We start from the raw sequence: 23,107 nt of genomic DNA, 5'->3' as shown, positions 1-23,107 counted from the left end.
ATGTTTCAGTTGATTATAGATAAAATGTACAGTGATACTTGACCATGTTTTAATTGGCTATAGGTATCATGTCCCCTGTTGTTTGGTCATGTTTCAGTTGATTATAGATATGTCCAATTTGGCCATGTTTCAATTGATTATAGGTAATATGTCGAGTATTGTATGAACATGTTTCAACTAATTATAGGTGATATGTCCCGTGATGTTTGGCCATGTTTCGTTTCGTAGGTAATGTAACCATTTATATGTGGCCATGATGTTTCAAACGATTATAGGTAATATTTCCCACTATGTTTGGCCATGATGTTTTTGATTATAGGTAATATGTCCAGTGATATTTGGCCATGATGTGTCAACTGATTATAAGTAATATGTCTCCTGTTTGGCCATGTTTCAATTGATTATAGATATGTCCAGTGATACTTGGCCATGATGTTTCAAATGATTGTGGGTATTATGTCCTATGTTTTGGTCATGTTTCAGTTGATTATATATATGTCCAGTGATATTTGGCCATGTTTCAATTGATTATAGGTAATATGTCCTGTATTGTGTGGACATGACGTTTCAACTGATTATAGGTGATATGTCCTATGCTGTTTAGCCATGTTTCAATTCATTGTAGGTAAAATGTTCAGTGATATTTGTCCATGATGTTTCAAATGATTCTAGGCAATATGTCCCATGTTTGGTCATGTTTCAATTTATAATAGATATGTCCAATGATATTTGACTATGTTTCGGTTGATAATAGGTGATATGTCCAATGATATTTGGCCATGATGTTTCAACTGATTATAGGTAACATGTCCAGTGATATTTGGCCATGTTTCAACTGATTATTGGTAATAAGTCCCATATTGTTTGGCCATGATGTTTCTACTGATCATAGGTAATATGTCCAATGATATTTTGCAATGATGTTTTCAGATGATTATAGGTAATGTTTCGTATTGTTTAGCCACGATATTTCAACCGATAATAGGTAATATGTCCCATGATGTTTAAATTATTATAGGTACTATGTCCCATGATGTTTCAAATTATCATAGGTAATATGTCCACTGATATCTGGTCGTGATGTTTCAACTTATTATACGTAATATGTCCAGTGATATCTGGTCATGATGTTTCAACTTATTATAGGTTATATGTTTCGTATTGTTCAGCCATGGTATTTCAACTGATTATAGGTCATATGTCCCCTTTTGTTTGGCCATGATGTGTCTATTGATTATAGGTAATATGCCCCGTATTGTTTGGCCATGATGTTTCGCCTAATTATAGGCTACATGATGTTTGGAAATGTTTCAACCGTTTAATATGTTGAGCCCTGTTTGACGAAGTGTTTTCGACTTGATTATACGACGTATAACAAAACAATTAAGGAAACTGCATTAGGTACGTTGGTCTATCCATGATAGGCGGCTCCTGTGTAAACACGGTCGTCAGCACATGCTGTCGTAAGCCGATACGAGGCGTAACGCAACCGGCACCCACCTGGCGGCGTAACCTTATACTATACGACCGTGAGTCCGGCTGAGTAGTGTTAAGATACCGGGCGATTTTCTTTTTTTTTCTCTAAGTTCGTGATGGTTAGGAATTTGACGAGAATCCCGTAATTACTACAGGATCAGTGGATGTCATTTGCTCTTTGACGTAATCTAAAAGCGTTTGAGAAATTTCAGAGAAAGGAAAATGTACCTAATGGCGGAATTTGAACATGAAATGGTAGTTTGTGGCAGTGGCCTTTACCACTGAGGAAACGACAATTACAGGTAAATAAGAACGTTTAAAGGGGCGGGAACAAGTTGAATACGTAAACATGTCTTCTTTAAGGGCGTAACCTTGGGACAGATGTTATTGTCACCGGTGGGTGAGGATGGTGTCCCATCGTTATTTTCACCAACGGCAGACGACGCAGTGCTCTCATTATTTCCCCCAGGTCGGTGATAATGTGGGTATCTTCGTTCTAGCGATGTTTCTATTTACATGCGTTCGAGAAATGATTTTGAGATTCAGATGATCTTCTTTTATACTAGTGCATTGTGTGTGTGTGTGTGGGTTCTTCCATGATAGATTCGTCGACAGGAGAATGAGTTATGAAGGTCAGGGAATTTGTGGGGAAAGAAGGCCGAGTGGCCCACTGGATTGGGATGTCGAACCCACTGGGTTTGCTGAGTGGGGAGTTGTCGGACCCAGGTGGCCTTATGGACGGTGAGCTGTCGGATCGAAAGGGCCCTGTGGAAGGAGAGCTGTCGGACCTGCAGTATTCCTCTGGACGGGTTAGCAAGCGGGCCCAAGGTGGTCCATTGGACTGGTAGCTGTCAGATCCAGTTGATCCTCTGGCGGGGGATTGCAGTCTTGTCTTGGCTGGGGATGCTATTGCATAGCTACGTCACCTGAAGATAAATCTGGAGTCTTATTCTTTCTTTTCATCATTCGTGGAAGGAGAAAATGAATCGTCTCGTTAATTCATGGCAAAAGTCTTGCGTTCATGAAATAAGTGTTGACTCAGGACGAATGAATATGGTCGTGACTCTGAATGCTGGTGGCGGATAAGTGTTGTTGATGCCAAACAAATAAATCTAAATTCAAAGAAAAATGACCATTCAAAGTCTACATCAGTATTTATTTTCTTAATCGAATGATTTGTCTTTATTCCACCTCGTACATCAATGCAAGTAAGAGTAGTATAACTGAGATGGGGGCACGAAAGCACGTTAAACAACAATGCTTTATTGGTTAAGGTCCATAAAATGAGATAGCTCAGGGACAGTGAGGTACTGGAGGTACAGGATTATGGTGCAGAGGTGAAGAAAGGTAGAATCGAGCAATACGAGGCGGGCTTGGCAGGGGTCTTGTGGTGCTGATGAGGATGCCAGATGAAGCAGGAGTAAAGTGAGTAGTGAGTGGCTGTTGAGGCTACGTTGACCTCCTGTAGGAGGTGGTGTTGGCGGCGCATATCGCGGCGCCTGGAGTGTGTGTGTGGCGGCTGCCGGTTTATACTTGAATTGCAGGAGGCTCCTGGAGTTGCAGGAGTTTCCTGGAATTGTGCCAGGGTTTGCAAGAGTGCCGAAGGCGTGATCGTAGGTCCCTTGTTGTTACAGCTGCTGCTCGTGATGGGCGGAGGCGAGTCCTGATAAGGTGGACGTCGGAGATGAAGCGCCACAATAAAATCTGCCAGAAGGTGACGCGTCAGGAGTCACGTTGGTACTTGTGTTGATGTTTGGTCGCGTCCAAAAGGTCTGTTTGAGTCTGGTGTCGCATCGCTAAGACTTTAGGTACTTGAGTGGTACATTTGTGTAGATCGAGTCAACTGCCTGACTGCTTTTCTGTAGTATCATCCGGGTATGTAAGAGGCAGGAAGGTTAGGTCGTCGAAGTTGAACATTCCAAGCTCTGACACCTCCTTCCATGCTGGTGGACTGAGAGCGGCTCTTCTTGAGGAAGCGGTCAGGTCATCTATGTTATAGTGGCATCTTCTGATGTGCCACTGCCGAGCATCGGGTATGGATGACACGGGATAATACCACAGATGCGGCTGTAGGTTGGGCCATCAAACTCGTTTCTCTGGGGATTTCTAGGTCAGGCGAGGTCAACTGCTGTAACCTGCCACCAAGTCAGGGCGTCCTCAGTAAGGGAGCACTTTGTAGAGCGACACATTAGGTCGATACATTACTAACCTTCATTTTTTTTTCCCACATGAAGACTTGGATGTTGATGAGACAGATGGTATAGTCGGCTGTTCTTCCAGTGCTGGCGGGGAGTGGAGTGGTGTGAGGTCTGGTAGTGATACCTCCTCCTTTGTACTGGATCGTGCAATCGGTAAAGTGGTTGGCTGCAAAAATGGACTTAGCTAGGGCAAACCACAGGTCCGGTGCTTTCAGGCTGCAGAGGTAAGGGAGTTTGTCTTGTAGCGCAATACTGGTAGAAGACGTTACACGGGGTACTTGTTGGCTGAAGGAGACAGAATCATCTGGGGTTACAAGAATGGCCAGCTGGACCACAGGAGGGAAGATGGGTAGGTGTGCGATGACGCTGGGCGGGTGATGGAAAAGGGACAATGACAATAGGGGTCAAGGAAGGTTGACAGTAGCAATAGTAAGACGTGTCCGAAAGTCTCTTGATCAGTTCTTGAGGTCAATAGTTTTGAGGGTGATATGGTTGGGTTGTTGGAGTGGTATCACTGTAAGAAGGGCACGGAAACACCTTCAACATGCCCGTAAACATAATGTATTGGTTAAGGTCTGTAAAGTAAGATGACCCAGGGACAATGAGCTACTGGAGGTGTAGGATTATGGTGAAGAAGAGGTAAAGCAAGGTAGGTTGAGTAATACGAGACAGGCTTGGCAGGGGTCCTGTGATGCTGGTGAGGATGCCAGATGAAGCAGGAGCAACTGGGAGAAGTGCGTGGCTTCCTAGGCTACGTGAGGTCCTGTATGAGGCTGGTCGTGGCACTTATCGCGGCTCCTGAAGTGTGCGACGGCTGCCGGATTATGTTTGGGTTGCAGAAGTGCCACGGGCGTGGTCGTAGGTCCCTTGCTGTTACAGCAGCTAGTCGTGAAGGGCTGAGGCGATGTCCTAAGCGAGTCTTGCCGAAGATGGACATCGGCGATGAGGCACTACAATTAAACTAGCTACACGTAGACGTGGCTGCCACATGCTCCTACTTCATCTGGCATCCTCACCAGCATCATAGAACCCCTGCCAAGCCTCTCTTGTATTACTCAACCTCGCTTGCCTTACCTCTTCACCATAATCCTGCACCTCCAGTAGCTCATTGTCCCTGGGGCATCTCACTTTATAGACCTTAACCAAAAAAGCGTTTTTGTTTTTTAGTGTTTCCGTTCCCCTTCTGATCTATCACTCGCAACAGTCCAACCAAGAACACGCACTAAACTGGTGTTTTTAGGTTGTAGAAGAGAGGAAGTTTGTCCTGTAGCGCTATACTGGTAGACAGAATCATCTGGGGGGTACAAGAATGGCCGGAGTTGACTAACAACGATTTTCGGACACGTCCTTACAGCTACAGTCAACCTCCATTGACCCTTGCTGTCATTCTCCTTTTTCCACCAACCGTCCAGCGTCATCCCACACCTGTCCACACCTGTCCATCTTCCTACTTGTATTTGCAAGACACCACCTACCCCACCACCACCACCACAGGTGATTGTCTCCTTCAGCCAGCAAGGACACATTGTAACAACCTTTTCTACCAGTATGGCACCACAGGTCAAACGTCCTCTTTACAACCTGGAAGCATCGGACTTGTGGTTTGACCTAGCATAGTCAATTCTTGCTGCCAAGTACACCAGCGATGACAATCCAATACAAAGAGGGGAGTATCGTGGCATCTGTGACATCTTACCATTCCGCTCCCCGCCAGTACTGGACGATTTACCAACAATACTGTCTGCCTCGTCAACATCCAAGCCTTCATCTCGAAAAGATGAGGAAGGAGGAGAGGTATGTAGCGACCCACTATAGCTCCACGAAGTGCTACATTACTGACGACACCCTGACTGGTGGCAGGTCCCTGCGGGTGACATGCCACAAAGTCAGGCCTTCGTTAGGAGGGTATCACTTTGCAGAGCGACAATGGGTCGCTCCGAAAAATGCCGACAGGACGTCGTAGATGTCCTTCATATTCGTTTATCATTTGTAAGATTTCAACATGAATATTAAGATCTTGATTGTTTTTTGCCTATAGTTTCTCTATTCTTGCAAGCTCTGCTCACCATACGAAAACTTTTAGAAAGCTATCAAGGATCACGTTTGAATCAAGTACATATATGTAAATATAATCTACGTGCTATCCTTGGTGAAATTTAGATGTATATATTACCCCATATGAGCTCCCGTACGGTATGAAATAGAAGCGACTCTACATATAGTATAGTTACCCTTTAAAATTTATTTTCTATTATAACAAAGAAATTAGAGAATGGATTCCGTTATCATAGGGGTGTTTAATGTATCATAGAAATAATCCTGTTTATGTTGTCTGATGTGAAATATTAACTCGTGATCAGAAATTTCCTTACGTTAATGCGGCTTTTAAACATAATGAGGCTGAGATAAAACCCAGAACAACAGAAAATAGCCGAAGGAGCACTGTAACATAGAAATATTCAGAGGGCAAAACAAGTATCGTAGAAAAAAAATAAGGGCAGATTTTTTTTAGGTTTCATTATGATTTCCTCCAACTAATTTTGGCAAAACTCATCCATTATTTTCCAGTAATGAAATATCCCGGAAAACCATAGCGCTTGCTGGTATAGAAGAGTTTTCCACATACTTCTCGTTTTTTGTTCTACGGTTAAAGATATAAAGAAAATGTCTTAATCTGTAAGGAGGACTTAAATAAATTGAAACATGCGAGATTGAGGAAAACGTTTGATTTTTCAAATCACACGTATAAGAAAGTGACCTTAATAAGATCTACTGTAATAACAGCTCATTTGTCATCATTATCAGAGTAAGGCTATGACGTGCCAATGATTAAGAAGAGGGAAGAGTCTATATATGTATTATACCCTCAAAACAAATTCAATAGAAAACAAAATTCAGAGTTATGTACATTAATACGCAGCATACAGTTCAAATGGAGAATGGTTTCTTATTTTTCTGCTTTTAACTATGGTACCAAAAATATGACACGACTCCACCAATCCTGTGATAAAGATTTAGGGTTTATGACCATGAAAATTTAAAACCTCGACTCTTTATTTCCTCAAATGTATGAGAGTCTGATTAACCCTATGGTTAATTCAAACCTTCATGTGAGTTTATGAGTGAGGAACTTAAGGTTTCAGACATATAGGGTTATAGATCAATCCAACCCTGGTAAACGCCAACACCACTTAAGTTAAACGAAAAAAGACTGCTAATAAATGCTTACTTAGCTAAATACGTCGAAACGATACATTAACCTTTATAGTTTATTCTAATTCATTTATAATCATCTTCAAAAACTTTGCAATACAAAGGCTAATGAGGTTGTTATTTTTACATAAGTGAATCGATCTACATTCTCTACTCGAATAACCATCTTGAGAGGCTGGTGTTAGAGTCGAGTGACGCTGTAAGACTTAAGAGAAAGGACTAATATGGTTACTTCTGATTTGGAGATTTGACACGGCCATATTTGACTATGTACAGCACGTTGCACTGAGTCCACGTCATGTGAAATATGATTTTGCACATTGTTGTGATTGTTGGCGAAGTATTTTGATAGAGGGTTACAATCTACACCAAAGATAAGGATTTTTCTTTTTTTTGGGGGTGTGAGGTATGAAGTGTATCATGATATTCCTCGCAATACGCACATCAACCTAGACGAACTCACGGTATTGAGTCGTATATGGGCCTGACCTGGGCCTTGGTGGCGTACTGACTGGCGTTACTGACCATGACTCATGCTTAGGTTGGAATCCTCGGCTGATATATATATGTATATATATATATATATATATATATATATATATATATGGATAGAGATATATATATATATATAGATCTGTGCATAAACAGAGCATCACGGTACAGACCTTGGGTACAATGGCCTGACCTTTGATTGGACCCTTTAATGGACAGGTCAAAGGTGAGTCAGATCCATCATATACCCAAGGATCGTACCGTAGTGATCAGGGGGTCAAGAATTACATACAAGAATTACATACATTTATATATATTCCCTGAGTCCACGGGGAAATGAAATATGATAACCTTACACGATAAACTTGTGTTTCATTTCCCGGTGGACTCTTTGAAATATACTTGATCACGAGCATAATTGTCCTCCATTCCAATATATATATATATATATATATATATATATATATATATATATTATATATATGAGAGCGTGTTCATTCGTGTTCATTTAAAGGATACTCTGTTTCTGTAAACAAATTGGATGGTAATCGTGTTGTACAGTCTTTCGAAAGATAAAAAGTACATAAAAGCAACGTGAAGCCTCGATTGCATTATGTTTATCTGCATGAAAATACACTACACACCCAAACGTAAACTAATGAAAGCCGAAGAAAAAAAAATATATATATACATAGCCAAAATTGCTTCGCTATACACGAGAACGTACAGTGAAGATAACGACGTACCACCCGGATATAACACCACTTCATGTATCAAAAATTTTGACACAAACGTTGAAGACACTTAATTCTTGTCTTTCCTCACCACGGTGGGAAATTTTCCTAGAATCTTTCCAGCTTATCCAGACTGAAGAAGGATTTGGTATCAAGTGATCTCACGGTGATGACGGGTCATTTCTATCCAAATATATAAACCATTACGTGAGATTAGCCAGATGACAGAGAGCCATGACCCTTGCTCAAGGCTGCGTGTCAATAGTTCACTGCTTGCGCAAGGCCATTACCCAGCCAAGCTCAAGGCATCCGACGCAATGAGGTGTAATTTCAATTTGTTGCTTATCTATCTACGTCAAAATTACCTTCATATATATATATATATATATATATATATATATATATATATATATATATATATATATATATATATATATACTGGTATTATTGGACTTCGCTTGCACGAAGTCACACTGCGAGAGAGAATTCGCTTTTTGCGAGGTTAGATATCTAGGAGCCAAGTATCGATAAAGGACTTCTTACTCCAAAGGGGTTCACATCTACCTGCTGCTGGATGTAGGACAAGCCTGGGCTGCAGGAGCAATCTAGAAAGGCATCATCTGTAACACCTGGACTCTCTCTTAGAACGAGGCCCTTGGGTAATCATATATATATATATATATATATATATATATATATATATATATATATATATATATGTATATATATATGTATGGAGGTATATAGGTGCTAAGACAGGGCATGGGACTTAGAGTATGTGTTCGCTAATAGGGCCAGTCTTAATAGGTATGAGTATCGGATGCTAGGACTTGGTATTTGAAGGTGAACTGACTTTCGTTGATGACAGGTCTAATGCATAAACGTCGGTTTGCGAAGTGATGTCAACGTGAAGATTAACATGATTTGTAAACAAGAGTGATTCAGTTGACAAAATCTTGTAAGAGTGAAGCACGCATACATGAGTTGAAAAAATTGTGCGTCGCAGATTATTATCGCAAACGGGTTGTTCAATCAGTTACTGTAAGTTGCATTGGTAAGGTTATTAATGTATTATACCGGTTTCCCAAGGATTGGCGAATCCTCATAGTCATGTAAGCAGGTAGAGTGAGTGCTCAATACAAGTATAAGTTACATACTTTGGAATTATATGGCTACGCTAACATGATGCTGACAGGTAGATTAACACGGCTAATTAGGGAAATCAGCATACATCGTATTAAGGTTTATGACTTTGGACTCGAGACGTGCTTCGAAACACTGACCTCATAGGTAAATCTAGACAAATGATTTTCCATTAGAATTTATTGATTGAAAGTATGACAGTTTGGATGCCTTCGACCTATCATTGAAATGGTTGGGAGAAATAAAGCTGAAAAACTTTTTAATTCGGTGTAAAAGACAGAGAAAAAGATTTTTAAAACGATTCGACGCTCCACGTTAGCTAGTTGCAGCCTGCGTGGTCATCTCCAGGTTCCTTGTATTCAATATCACAGAGAAGGTGTCGGGAGTTAATTGTTGGAAAGAGGGCAAGTATGAAGTCTGTTGGGGATGAGAGAGCTTGGGAAGTGAGTCAGTTGTTGTTCGCTGATGATACAGCGCTGGTGGCGGATTCATGTGAGAAACTGCAGAAGCTGGTGACGGAGTTTGGTAAAGTGTGTGGAAGAAGAAAGTTAAGAGTAAATGTGAATAAGAGCAAGGTTATTAGGTACAGTAGGGTTGAGGGTCAAGTCAATTGGGAGGTGAGTTTGAATGGTGAAAAACTGGAGGAAGTAAAGTGTTTTAGATATCTGGGAGTGGATCTGTCAGCGGATGGAACCATGGAAGCGGAAGTGGATCATAGGGTGGGGGAGGGGGCGAAAATTTTGGGAGCCTTGAAAAATGTGTGGAAGTCGAGAACATTATCCCGGAAAGCAAAAATGGGTATGTTTGAAGGAATAGTAGTTCCAACAATGTTGTATGGTTGCGAGGCGTGGGCTATGGATAGAGTTGTGCGCAGGAGGATGGATGTGCTGGAAATGAGATGTTTGAGGACAATGTGTGGTGTGAGGTGGTTTGATCGAGTAAGTAACGTAAGGGTAAGAGAGATGTGTGGAAATAAAAAGAGCGTGGTTGAGAGAGCAGAAGAGGGTGTTTTAAAATGGTTTGGGCACATGGAGAGAATGAGTGAGGAAAGATTGACCAAGAGGATATATGTGTCGGAGGTGGAGGGAACGAGGAGAAGAGGGAGACCAAATTGGAGGTGGAAAGATGGAGTGAAAAAGATTTTGTGTGATCGGGGCCTGAACATGGAGGAGGGTGAAAGGAGGGCAAGGAATAGAGTGAATTGGAGCGATGTGGTATACAGGGGTTGACGTGCTGTCAGTGGATTGAATCAAGGCATGTGAAGCGTCCGGGGTAAACCATGGAAAGCTGTGTAGGTATGTATATTTGTGTGTGTGGACGTGTGTATGTACATGTGTATGGGGGGGGTTGGGCCATTTCTTTCGTCTGTTTCCTTGCGCTACCTCGCAAACGCGGGAGACAGCGACAAAGTATAAAAAAAAAAAAAAAAAAAATATATATTCTAGTATCTTTTAAGCAGATAATCATTAATTTCCCCGAGGAAAAAACTAACCTAAATATCCATCTATATGACCTTCAACCTAATCCCTCCCTTACCACAGTACACACACAGTTCGCACGACACAAGCCCCCTCCAGCACATTACTAGTGGCATCGGACATTACCGCAGATTGTGACACGGTCTTTTGACATATCCTCAAGCAACACGTACTTAACACTACCTTTGGTAGGTGGTTGTTGGTAGGCAATCCTCGATCATGGAGGTATGTTACAGGTACTACCTGCCTGGGTATCGGAAGAGGTATTGTTGTTGGCTGCGTAGTGTGCCAGCTCTTTTAGTGGCTATCGAGTATCGCTCCTTTAGCCTTGGTATCGGGGAAACTGACTTTCAGTTCAATACAGTGTCTAATGCATAATACTCGGTATCAAATAACTCGCACGAATCCCTCGTAACCATGTATTTCCTGCGATGAACACTACGCGCTATCTCCACCAGTTGACAAAATCTTGTAAGCACTCGTAAGCACATGCATGAAAATGGCAAAAATTGTGCAGTTCAGCCAGATTTTATCGCAACGGTTTTGCTTCCCAAATCCTCAAGCTCTACACTAGAGTCGCCCAAGGAGCAGTTCTTTCTTACGCGGTTTCCCCACAGTGTAAAAGTCCTCACACATATGCCGAAGGTTCACACAATAGCATCACAACACTTGGACGTTACACCAGCTACGCTAAACATGCAGCTCTACATGGTACGATTAGAACACTGGCTAACTAGCAACAGAACTTCAGCATCACCACAGAAATTAGCTTTCTTCCTTCGAACCTCCGAAGAACGTGACTCGAACCACCAGCCTCCATGGTATAATCTTGATCAATCAACTATTACCAAGTAAAATCTTTAATTATAATCATACGACACCTACTTGTGCCGTTCACCCTCATCATTGCAATGGCAATAGACAAACTAAACGCTGCAAGAACACTTAAAAGTTTCGGAAAAGACAGAGAAAAACATTCTCTTTTACAAACGATTCAACCGCTCCACCTTAGACTAAGCCTCACCTGCGTGGTCATCCACCAGGTCAACACTGAGTCACAAATCACACAGAACAGAACACTCGGGACAGTTATTTGTTGCTTAGTAACCGTAAACACTTTACTAGTACACAAAGATACAAGTGTTCTTCCAGTACAGTCTCGCTTCAAAATGCCAAGTATATATATATATATATATATATATATATATATATATATATATATATATATATATATATTATACTGGAAATTCATTTAAGTTCTATTGGTGTAATAACTCGTATATGGTGTCCACCACCAGGTGTGAGTGTACGTGTGAGTGAGTGAGTAAGGAAGGTAGGGTGAGGAGGGGTGGTGCTGGTGGTGAACTAGCGGAGGGAATGCAGGAGAGAGCGTGTGGAACACCTGCAAATCGTGCTCGGCAGTGGCCATTAAGGGTTCTCATGCTCCTTTACCTGACCCTATAGAGATGCGAATCTCATAAAATCTCGGGTTTAGCATCGTCTTTAACGCGAGTGATCGGGAAGGAAAACTTCCACGGAAGAGGAAGAATTTGGTCCAGTCACGCGATGTGTGCGGCTGAGGGAGGAGGAGCTGGATGAAGAGTGAGGAGAGGAAGGAGCAGAGGGAAGAGGTGGAGGGTTGAGGTATGGATGACTACGAAGATGGAATAAGAAATGAGTGTGGGTGGTGAAGAATACCACAAGTCATAAATACATGCAATTTATTTTAAAGGCAATCGTTCCATCGTTATGCATATTTTCCATGGGTTATTTTTAACGGTGAAGTACCGAATCATTAAAAAGTGTGGTCCTTCTGAAATTGCTTCAAGCTCCTCTCTACCTACCTGCACACACTCCTTACTTTCTAGGTAAAAACCTCCTCAATGCTTCATGTACCTTTTCTCCCACACAAATATTCGTACCACTTTCTACAAAGTATGTCTGTCAACTCTAACGTATGTATTCTCCAGATCCATAGATGCTACATATAAATCCCTGACTTTTTCTAAATATTTCTCATATTTTTCAAAGCAGACACCAATTATCATCCTCCACATACTATGTCAACTCTGTCACATGCTTTCACCGGATCCAAAAACTCTGTTTTTCTGAATATTTCTAGCCTTTGTCAAAAGCCTGATCCACACATCCTCTACCATTCCTGATGCTACATTGTTCCTCTCCAGTCTGATGCACTGTGCCCTCCACCATCCTTTCGATCATCATTCACCCATACAATTTACCAGGTATACTCGGTAAACATTTGGTTCTGTAAATCGAACATTCAGTTTTGTGCTAATCTTCAGGCACCTCGTCATGAGCTATATATACATAATTAAGAATTCTTTCTATAACCAGCAACACAAAGACCACTTTTCTTGAAAAATTTGAATTCATTCCTATCCATTTCTGTTACCTTGCCACACTTTGTCATACGCAAGGCTTTCACTACCTCTTCTTTTTCATCACTAAACCACTTGCCACGACTCGCTACATACACCTCCCCGACCCAAACGCCCCACCTCTCTCACCCTGTCATCTAACACATCCAACGGTACTTCAAAATATTAGCTTTTTCTCCTCTTCGCTTCATCCCTACCTGCTATAACTCCTGTATTTGCTCCCTTCACTGATACTCTCATTTGTTCTTTTCTCCCTATTATCAACCCTCTTTTCAAAACATTTTCTCATTATCCCTTAAATTTTCGATGCTTTCTCAACCCAGCTGTCATTAGATGCATGTCAGAGTGGTGACAGAGAGTGGTAGCATAAACGGATCATCAGGGTGGGTAGGAACAATGGGATTTCAGGAGTGGTAAAGGATGTGCGAATCAAGTGTTTGCTTTAAAGTACTGTATGACAAATATTAAGAGAAACTGAAGGAATTATATGTAGCATTCATTGATCTGGAGGCGGTCTGTGGAAGTGTTACGAATGTACATGAGGAAAATTACTAGAATTAGTGAGACGTTTTCACGAAAGAGGAAGGCTTGAGTGCGAGTGGGTAGAGAGAAGTGAGCGTTACTACGGATGAAGGAGAGTCTGCAGGAGGGGTGTATGATGTTACCATGACTGTTTAACATGCTTATGGGTGGGGTGGCGGAGGCAGGCGAGTTTAAGAGTCTTAGAGAGAGGGTTAGTTAGGTATGCAGTCTGTCGGGGGTTGGGAGTGGGTCTAGCAGGCAAGTCAAGTACTGTTTGTTTGCTGATGACACGGTGCTGGTGGCCGGTCTCTTTGAGGTTAGGAGTATGTGTGTGCGACACTCGAAAATTGAGAGAGAATTTGAATGCAAGTTATTAGGTTCAATGAATGCAAAGTTATTAGGTTCAGCAGTGGAGAGAAACAGATTATGTAGAGTGCGAGCTTGAATGGAATTAACCTGGAAGAAGATGAGGTGGTGTTTTAAATATCTTAGAATGGAAATGTCAGCGAATGAAACAATGAGAACTGAAGTGAGTCATGAGGTGGGTGAGGCATGGTAAGCCCCAAGGCACACAGAGGAGTGTCTGTGGAAAGAGAGGTCACTGTTTGTGAGGGCAAAGTTGAGTATATTTGTTTTTCACAGTATAGTTCCGACAGCGTTGTATGGATGGGAGACTCTGGCGCTAGGTAAAAAGAGTCAGGAGGAAAGTGGATGTATTCGTTCGTCCACTGGCAGGGAACTTGGGTCTCACAGGAACCACACTCGCCCCCTCAGCAATTAGAGGTAACAATTTACCCAGCTCACTGGCGACCCCTGAGGCCATAGGTTCATGAAATACCATCGTCATGTTGTCAGGCAACCACTCGTTGGGAGGCAGTTCGAACCACAGCGCGAGAGGTGTTGCGTGCGCACGTTCGATAGATGCGCCTCACCTTGTGCTTGGTGTTGTATGTCCTCGCGCTTGCCAGCGAGGCTGATAAGATGTTGATACTACCATTTCTTCATGATTCAGTTTAGGCCATATTCAAGACACCGAAAAATTGGTGGAAGGCGTTAAAGTGATACAAGTTATAGGAAGGATAATGCAAAATAGAAAAAAAAAAAGTAGTGAAGTATGAGACTGATTAATGCAAAACTGGTGTTGCTAAAGGAATGGTTGGTGCAAATCGGTTTGAAACAAATGAAAGATCGAAATAAGAACCATGGGCGCCACAGATCCCCTTGAGGTACAACCTGAAAAATTTTCGTTTTTCAAGTTGAATATTCAACTGGCAAGCACCAGAGTTGAGGTGGCGGCCCGCATCTCCTCCCCACTTAACCTCTCAACTGGTGTTGGTGTCTGACACTTTAACTCTCGCCCCTTTTAAAAGCTGGTCTGTTTATAGATTAGATCAGACGCTCGAGACTGTTTGTCTGTTGCCAAAAAGGCGACGGCCTCGCGCGTAGGCGCCGGATCATAAATGGTGAGGTGGGGAGAGAGAGAGGCGCGAGCACACACACACACACACATGAGGAGGGTGGGAGAGGAGAACAACGAACAACTCTTTGGCTATCTAAGAATATCTTCGGAAGAATTCGGGTTGCGAGTCCAGAAATGATTTCTTGTGATGGGAGGTGCCTGCTGGGAGCAGTAGGAGAGAGAGAGAGAGAGAGAGAGAGAGAGAGAGAGAGAGAGAGAGAGAGAGAGAGAGAGAGAGAGAGAAACTTGGGATGGAAGTATAGTATCGACGACGTAGTCTGTAGAGCTGCTGTCTTGAAGCTTTTAATTGCTTCTCTAGGTCATTCCTTTGGGTCGTTCCTTTGGGTTGTTCCTGGTCGTTCCTCTGGGTCGTTCCTCGTCAGTCTTCGGCAAAGATACGAAACCCCAATTTGTTGTTCTTTCTTCATCTGTGACTATTGACTGAATCCCAGACAAATTTACTTTCAGCGATCCTGACAATCTTTTTTTTCCCAAAAACTCCTGGAGTAATTTGAGTAACTTGGTTGTGTCATAAGTATTAAAAGAAAAAAAAAAGGTTTCCTGGAATTTGACCTTTAGGGATGTCCGGGAGAGATCGTGACGCAAAGACTAATCTCAGTGCCTTCGGGAGATGCCTGGTGTGATAATTAGAACAGTTTATCCTTTAAAGATCTTCCTAGTTGTCATTTCTGTTTCGTTACACAGTGCTCTTCAAAGTCACTATATATATCTCTCTTGATAATGCCTCTTCTATGACCCTTCTCTTTTGCTGTGTGCTAAAAGGTGACGGTGATGCAAGTACTCTTCTGTTTCAAATGTATGGGGTCCTTACCGTGCTACATACGCCCTTATAAAGTATACGTGTATGACTACTACAGTTTGATGAGTCCTGAAATTTTTCGGAGGAATTGATGCCTGAACTCTGAGAACATGCGGGTGAAGAGGCGTCTCCTCCTCTACTCATTTTGAATTAGAATGATTGGTTAGATATCTATAGCTAAGATATTTCTATATGGGACGGTTATACTCATTTTGATTTAGAATTAATGTCTCAATATCTAAAGCTAAATCATTAGGGTACTATTCTCCGCGTGATATCTAAGGATGTGGCATTTCTATGAGGTACTATTCATTTTGATTTAGAATTATTGACTACATATCTTATCAGGATAAAGTACTTTTATCAGGCTCATATGGATTTCGTTTCAATATTCTTCGTGTCGATGGATATTCAGGGACGCGCATAGTTCCGGGAGAAGATTCCATCTGGTTGTAAGTTATGGTGCGTCGTGCTGTCTTCTTCTGAAGATCTTATTATTTAAACGTTCTAGATGCGAATAGATAATACTTTACGTACAAGGGAATCGAGTCCCATCATCCTCTGAATGTTGCTGTTTTTAAAACGGTTGCAAAACTAGCTATGTAATTATCCTAGACGAAAAAATGAAGAAATGATAACTGTTAGTTGAAAGATGAAGAGGTAAGTGGAATTCCTCTAACCAGTTTGATGGTTAGATAATAATAGTGTTTGATGTTTTGTGGCTATTATTTTGTCGTGCAAAGTAAGGATCTGAAATGATTCAAAGCAGATGATTATTACAAATCCTCTCATTGCTTCTTCTATTATTGTGTGTTCTTTATCATCACTCGTCTTTATATCGAAGTTAATGTTTACATGATTTTACATGCTATATAACCATGTTCATTTTCGTCTTTGGTATATATATATATATATATATATATATATATATATATATATATATATATATATATATATATTATCCCAATATTCCTTCATACTTTCACATTTCTATTTCCATATATATCTTTATCATTCATGGTTATATACATTCATGTCTTTCATCATAACCTCCTTCATATCCTAGTATTTCAATGCATTTTCTTAAGTCATCTATCATTACAGCATATCTCATTTTCATTAATTATCACCTGTTTTCACATTAGTCATTACCATAAGCCCTTAACGTCTTCTGTCTCCATAGACATCATTCACGGCTACACCGTGGTCACAATGGAGTTCTATTTAGATTTCTAGTAAAAGTAGGATCCAACACTAGGAACTCAAAAAATATAAGCATCATAAGATCATCCCGCAACCTATAGTTCGTGAGAGTTAATGAAATAAAGTCTATCCTTCTATAAGACCTTCTGCTCATATATCTTGTTTGTCCATCTCGTAGATCCACGGTGGCAGAATCCTAAACATTTCTGTTTATCGTAATATCAAATTGAGTAATTTAATTGCTGGTTTTTCTATTCTGAGAACGGTACAAATTCTAAGCTCCTTTAAGGAGATTATCTTACATTATCTTACATTAATGGAATTCCCGAGTGGAAAAAAAAGGCATTTAGATAAGCAAGCAAGTAAGTTAGGGGAAATAAACATGAAGTAAGTCATGCCTTTTATTGCTTTCAAACACAGACCAGCGTGCTTTAAATACAAGAAATCAATCGAGACGAACACAGATAAGCAATTTAAACGCCGGCCATAAATGGCAAAGCAGATAAAAAAAAACAATCGAGTGAAGTACTCTCGCTCTTTCCCTCTCTTTCTCTCTCACTCCCTTTCTTTCTCCCTTTTCCTGTTTCTTGTCTCGGAGTAAGAAATAGAGAAACAAGAACTTGGACGAGGGAGTTTTGAACGTTTCCCTGTCGATAGCGTACTCGTAAAGGCAGGAGGTAATCAGGTGGTCTGCACACGTGCAGAGAATGGATGAGGTGATACTGTCGACGGAGGTGTACGGGTAATAACCGGGTGACGGGAGGAACGGCGCGAGAGCTGGCCAAATGCGAGGGTCCCAGGTATGAATAACTCGCCGGCAGGAGAGGAGGAGGTGTTGAGGATGGGTCGTGTTCTGGCTCAAGGCTGCGGGGGAAGTTCTCTGGGGTCTTTGTCTTTGTCTATTTCTCCTTTGCTCTATCTGTCTATCCTTCTATATGTGTATATACCATGTCTATATGTGTATATACCATGTCTATATTTGTTTCTATATGTCTGTTGGTGTTGGCGGACGCTGCCTGCAAGGTGCTTACACCTCGGGCAAGGGTTTGCCTTCGACGTGGTATGATCATTGTCAGTAAGCGGAAACAAGTACAGTTTCGCTGCGGAGCTTCTGGCTTCAAATGAGCCCATCGTTTCCATGTTCCCGCGTGCAGTGCAGCTTCGCAGCCACAGGAGCCACATATAAATGGACTCCTGTGGGTTATCGGTTAGAGTTTTTGACCGTAACGCATTCACGGGCCTCCAGGGTTGAGGGTATAGGTTCGACTCCTTGTTGTGGCAATCGGTCCACGGTCAACCCAGCTCCTCATCCACCCCTATGGGTTCCTCGAGAAAATAGGTACCTAGCACATCTATACGAGTCCTCGGGGAAATGAAACACGATAAGTTGCCAAGTGCACTTTCGTGTAATAATCACATCATCAGGGGAGATACAAGAAAAGAAATATAACAGTCAGTTGATATACAACGAAGAGATGGTCTTGATTAGGGCTTCACTTGCCCGTGCTGTCTCGGCCAACAGAGAGAAAATAGGGCCTTCAGAACTTCCTCACCTTTCAGCTCCTTTAGCGGGCTGAGGGCCCCCTCGGTTCCACTTAGAATAAGCCAAAACGTGAAATTTCCCGAGATAAAGTATCAGATCCTTGATACCAATACGTTTCTTTGGGAACCCCGAATAGCAGTATAAAATTTCACTTCAAACTGACCCACCCAAAAGGGTGTGGGAAACGGAAATGCCTTTAAACATACGGAGCTTCGCTTATATATATATATATATATATATATATATATATATATATATATATATATATATATAGAATGGGTAATTAAAAATGAAAAGAGAGTATTTCCAACCCCCCGCTCCCTCCCCTTTAAGTCGCCTTAAACGACACTCGGGGAATACGTGGGAAGTATTCTTTCTCCTCTATCCCCAGGGAGGGTCTGCAGTCAGCTAGTCGGTTGCTGTTTGCTGATGACGCGGCTTTGGTGGCAGATTAGCGTGAGAAACTGCAGAAGCTTGTTTCTGAATTAGAGGAAATGAGAAGCGAATGTGGAGAGTAAATGCGAGTAAAGATAAGGTTATTAGGTTTAGGAGGAGTGAGAGAGAGAGAGAGAGAGAGAGAGAGAGAGAGAGAGAGAGAGAGAGAGAGAGAGAGAGAGAGAGAGAGAGAAGCGAGTTGAAGTGCGAATTTGAACGGAGTAAAGCGGGAAGAAGTGGTCTTTTAACTACCTGGGAGTGGATATGGCAGTGGATATGTTGTCTATTAGCTCCCATGAGCACAGACGGCATCTTCGCATTAGAATTGGCAGTCCATTGCGCCAACGAGCTACTGTCATTTCGGCTTTACATGTTCAAGATCACCATTGTTGTCAAGCCAAGCAGCCAACCAGCCTGGTATCAAGCCAGTCATAACCAACCTTCAGAAAATACAGCAGTTGTGAAATTGTTTAGTTTTATCCTTCACCTGTCTGACTCGCTGGGATGGCTTGAGAACGACGCCAATTTCACTGATGCTCCTTACCGTTGTGTGTGTGTGTGTGTGTGTGTCATTTTCCGGGGGAAGATGTACGGTATATGATGTCATGTAGAAGGATGTAAATCATTCTTTTTATCTTCTAAATGTAGCGGATGAAGTGTGTCTATACATGCTTAAAGTCTATGTAAGTAGGTGTACGATATATATATATATATATATATATATATATATATATATATATATATATATATATATATATATATCGCAACGCTGTACCATCACCAGCCACAACGCCATCAGCTGGTCCGCAAAGACTTCTCGACCACACCACCTAGACGACGACCAGAATCCCCACAAACCACACCAGCAAGGGACGACCACGAACTCGAGCTCACCATCACGACCACCACCATGACAACCACATCATCAACGCCATGACAACCTTTAATCTTCAACCCGTTACAGCCAAAACTTCCAGCAACCACACTGTCTCACGAACTCCATCACATTCTATGGAAAGTACCCGATACAGATGATGTGGTGTCGACCATACCCACTTTACGGTTGCAATCCTCACCCTCGCACACAGACCTTCTGTTCCCGCAGCGACCCACCGAACAATAGAGGGAGGGGGAGGAATCGGCAGTAATTATGACTACCTTTAGTGGCGAGTGTAAGGCGTGCCGCCAGCAGCTCTGCCTAGGAGCATCAACTCTCGCTGACCGACCGCCTAAGGCAGAGGCAAATGGGTCAGTCCTCAGGCTGCGACCTGCGCTGGTCGAGACACTTGCCAAGTCGAAGATGGGTTCGTGGAGCGAATGTGTCCACACTTCTCATGCCGAGGGTCGATCATAAATCCAGTTAGAACTGAGCGTCGATATTTCTTTTTCTGATATGGCAAGTCCTAAGATACGTTTCGAAGTGTGGGGGAATAGACCCTCGAGTCTTAGGGGAGTGAGAGAGAAGGGGAGAGAGATATTCGAACCCGGTGACTCCGTCAAACACTCAGTCACCCGGAATTCAGTCTGCGCCCGTCCCGTGCGAGGGTTCGAACCCACGTTTCTCTAGTTATCGTGAGGAACCTTGGGAAACACTGGTGTTGCCCCGGCTGTCATGGTTGTCACCTTTGCTGTCACGGTGTCATCCGGGTTGTGGCCCATGACCACAGGAAGCTACCTTGTGAAAAAAGATGACTGCCACTTGTCTTCCTCACACTCCTCCTGCTGAGTATAACATGACTTCCTCACGCTCCCTCTGCTGAGTATAACATGTATCCTTGCACTCCTGCTGAGTATAACATGACTTCCTCACGCTCCCTCTGCTGAGTATAACATGTCTTCCTGACACTCCTGCTGAGTATAACATGACTTCCTCACGCTCCTCCTGCTGAGTATAACATGACTTCCTCACGCTCCTTCTGTTGAGTATAACATGACTTCCTCACGCTCCTCCTGCTGAGTATAACATGACTTCCTCACGCTCCTTCTGTTGAGTATAACATGACTTCCTCACGCTCCTTCTGTTGAGTATAACATGACTTCCTCACGCTCCCTCTGCTGAGTATAACATGACTTCCTCACGCTCCTTCTGTTGAGTATAACATGACTTCCTCACGCTCCTTCTGTGACCAAAAACATAGATGTCATCAATTCTCGACTCCTTCTGTGACTCAAAAACATAGATGTCATCAATTCTCGACTCCTTCTGTGACTCAAAAACATAGATGTCATCAATTCTCGACTCCTTCTGTGACTCAAAAACATAGATGTCATCAATTCTCGACTCTTCTGTGACTCAAAAACATAGATGTCATCAATTCTCGACTCCTTCTGTGACTCACAAACGTAGATGTCAGCAATTCTCGACTCCTTCTGTGACTCAAAAACATAGATGTCATCAATTCTCGACTCCTTCCGTGACTCACAAACTAGATGTCGTCAATTCTCGACTCCTTCTGTGACTCACAAACATAGATGTCATCAATTCTCGACTCCTTCTGTGACTCAAAAACATAGATGTCATCAATTCTCGACTCCTTCTGTGACTCACAAACGTAGATGTCGTCAATTCTCGACTCCTTCTGTGACTCACAAACATAGATGTCATCAATTCTCGACTCCTTCTGTGACTCAAAAACATAGATGTCATCAATTCTCGACTCCTTCTGTGACTCAAAAACATAGATGTCATCAATTCTCGACTCCTTCTGTGACTCACAAACATAGATGTCATCAATTCTCGACTCCTTCCGTGACTCACAAACTAGATGTCGTCAATTCTCGACTCCTTCTGTGACTCACAAACATAGATGTCATCAATTCTCGACTCCTTCCGTGACTCACAAACTAGATGTCGTCAATTCTCGACTCCTTCCGTGACTCACAAACTAGATGTCGTCAATTCTCGACTCCTTCCGTGACTCACAAACTAGATGTCGTCAATTCTCGACTCCTTCCGTGACTCACAAACTAGATGTCGTCAATTCTCGACTCCTTCCGTGACTCACAAACGTAGATGTCATCAATTCTCGACTCCTTCTGTGACTCACAAACATAGATGTCATCAATTCTCGACTCCTTCTGTGACTCACAAACGTAGATGTCATCAATTCTCGACTCCTTCTGTGACTCACAAACGTAGATGTCGTCAATTCTCGACTCCTTCTGTGACTCAAAAACATAGATGTCATCAATTCTCGACTCCTTCCGTGACTCACAAACGTAGATGTCATCAATTCTCGACTCCTTCTGTGACTCACAAACATAGATGTCATCAATTCTCGACTCCTTCTGTGACTCAAAAACATAGATGTCATCAATTCTCGACTCCTTCTGTGACTCAAAAACATAGATGTCATCAATTCTCGACTCCTTCTGTGACTCAAAAACATAGATGTCATCAATTCTCGACTCCTTCTGTGACTCAAAAACATAGATGTCATCAATTCTCGACTCCTTCTGTGACTCACAAACGTAGATGTCATCAATTCTCGACTCCTTCCGTGACTCACAAACTAGATGTCGTCAATTCTCGACTCCTTCCGTGACTCACAAACGTAGATGTCGTCAATTCTCGACTCCTTCTGTGACTCAAAAACATAGATGTCATCAATTCTCGACTCCTTCTGTGACTCACAAACGTAGATGTCATCAATTCTCGACTCCTTCCGTGACTCACAAACTAGATGTCGTCAATTCTCGACTCCTTCCGTGACTCACAAACTAGATGTCGTCAATTCTCGACTCCTTCCGTGACTCACAAACGTAGATGTCGTCAATTCTCGACTCCTTCTGTGACTCACAAACGTAGATGTCATCAATTCTCGACTCCTTCTGTGACTCACAAACGTAGATGTCGTCAATTCTCGACTCCTTCCGTGACTCACAAACGTAGATGTCATCAATTCTCGACTCTTCTGTGACTCAAAAACATAGATGTCATCAATTCTCGACTCCTTCTGTGACTCACAAACGTAGATGTCGTCAATTCT

This window comes from Panulirus ornatus, chromosome 17, assembly GCF_036320965.1.
Source record: "Panulirus ornatus isolate Po-2019 chromosome 17, ASM3632096v1, whole genome shotgun sequence".
Lineage (NCBI taxonomy): Eukaryota > Metazoa > Arthropoda > Malacostraca > Decapoda > Palinuridae > Panulirus > Panulirus ornatus.
The sequence above is the reverse complement of the archived record's forward strand: the minus strand, read 5'-3'. Positions refer to the sequence as shown.